At 37.9% G+C, this 2,159-nt stretch overlaps 1 pseudogene; it reads right to left on the bottom strand.

The window, feature by feature from the left end:
• Positions 1-618: 618 nt before the first annotated feature.
• LOC101580650 lies at positions 619-1,167 on the bottom strand (annotated as a pseudogene).
• Positions 1,168-2,159: the final 992 nt, after the last annotated feature.

The raw sequence follows: 2,159 nt of genomic DNA, 5'->3' as shown, positions 1-2,159 counted from the left end.
TGAAAATGAATGATGTTATCATTAGTGGATCTGATTTATATAATGTACTTTGTAGGAGAGCACATTATCATTCCAAGGGAAGTTTTGCATTAAACAATAACATATTGTGGTCTAAATTCAGAAGTCTTACTTAATACATTAACAAGAGAATTCATAATCAAGGCTGAAGTTTTGTTTATTTTGCCATATATTTCTAACTACATTTGAGGTTTATATTTTAAACTATGGTTATAAATTCTACAGGAAAATCTTGAAGGTTAAATCATACATTAATTTCTTTGGTTTAATTCTCTATAATCTAAATAGTATTTTTATTCTGATAAAAACAAACTGAGCTGAGTCCTTTTCTGTATGTTTTTCTGAAGAGCTCACTTGTAATGTGCAAATATTTAATTTCACATAGTTAGGAATTCATATTATTAAAACTTGAATTTTTTTTCTCTTTATGTCAGTCTTCTAAGTGTGTTTCAGGAAACTTGCAATTAACACTCTAAAGCAAGATGGTATCTTGACTTTAACATTAAAAATATCTTCAAGCAAACACCTTGCCTTTGTGTACTGAACTTCCTGAGGACTGAAAGCCCTGCTTGTGTGGCAACATCATTTCCTAGGGCTCATTCATATGCGTATGAGGGTCTGCAGTTCTTCTAAATGCTCCTTTACTAACTTTTCCAAAGAGAAAAGGTGCTCATCAGCATCTTCTGGCACAAGGCTTCTAAGAGGATTGGAAGTTCAAAGAGGTATTCTGTATTTCTTCCACTTGGACCAGCTGCATTAAAAATTTGTTCAGCAAGGTTTTCCAGAGGGCCGGTACCACATAATTAGGATGATCACATGTTCCAATGTATAGCAACATGCTGAATGGCTTCGTTGTGGGATCTTTTGGATAAAAAATGACGGTTATGGTTCTGTAGCTTCCTTTCTCTCTGAAGTCGAGGGATGCTTTTACTTCTTCTTTTCCTACTGGGAGTTTGTAAGCCACATCCCATACACATCCGCAGGATCTTCAACAAGAGTCACAACTCTTCCAGGCTTGCCCGGGACGCCTCGGTGGTCCGTGCTCCCCGGCCTGAAGCACCGGCTGTAGTCTGTGATGTACCCGACCAGCCTGTCCTGGTAGGTGAAGTCCACCTTCCAGATCAGGGACCTGTAACCAAACACTCACATCTTCCAGGGTTGTAGGTGGCCGGCCGGTGGCCTTCCGAGCCCACAGCCCTCCTGACTGCCCGGGGCATGTGCTGGGGTACACAGAGACGCGCACCCCGCCTACGCTTTCAAATTACATTATTTTGTCAAACTTGTAAAGATCTACTCTTAAGATCTCATTTTTCCTCTGATTGATCTTTATTAGTCAATTTCTCTTTTTTGTTTTTGAGAAGATTCATTTTTTTAAAAAGTTATTTTTTTCTTTTTCTTCTTTTCTTTTCTTTTTTTCTTTCTTTCCCTTTTTTGTACTTCAGGGAAGGGTCTACAGGGTGTTCAGGGTCTCACTACTAGATCAGACTTGTAATGATCCACCTGTTTGCAGCCTCCCAAGAGCAGGGATTACAGTCTCAATTGCGGGACCCGGCGCGGCAGGCCAGGGGATGAATCCCGTCTCCTGTTCCTGGTTGCAGGTGCTTTAATCCGCTGAGCTATTTGGTCAACTCTTAAAAATAGTTTTCTAATACGGGAATTCTATTTCATTTAAATTCCTTTAAAATTTTTTTGTTACTTGATAGATTTCAGTATTTCATAATTAGTATTTAAGAATGTAGTGTTGAAAGGAGTTTGAAAGTTCTTTATATTTACTTTTATGGCAAACAGAATTTCTAACGCTGAGCATAAGAAGTTAGAAGTAAAACTTTTAGAAATGATGAGAGCATTCAGTACAGGAAAAATAATAACTTTTATTAAGAAAACCATCACTGTTTGTGATTATTTTCTTTTTCCTTGAAGGATTTTGCATTTCTCTGAATGTCAGTTGATTTGCCTGTGCATTTGTGCTCAGCTGCCTGTGCTACACTGGCTGTGTGTCATGGGTTGGCATGTCTTGGTCAATGGTACATGACATTTGACACAGCTTAACAAAATATTCAATTGTGTTTGTGTGATTTTTCACAATGTCTCTCTAGCTCCTTCTCTTCCTAAAAGAAAAAATCTTTCTGAGATTGTGAATC

The sequence above is a fragment of the Octodon degus genome, unplaced genomic scaffold (genome assembly GCF_000260255.1).
Source record: "Octodon degus isolate 3935 unplaced genomic scaffold, OctDeg1.0 scaffold00088, whole genome shotgun sequence".
In the NCBI taxonomy this organism is placed as follows: domain Eukaryota; kingdom Metazoa; phylum Chordata; class Mammalia; order Rodentia; family Octodontidae; genus Octodon; species Octodon degus.
Note: the sequence above shows the minus strand (reverse complement) of the source record. Positions and strands in the feature narration are given on the sequence as shown.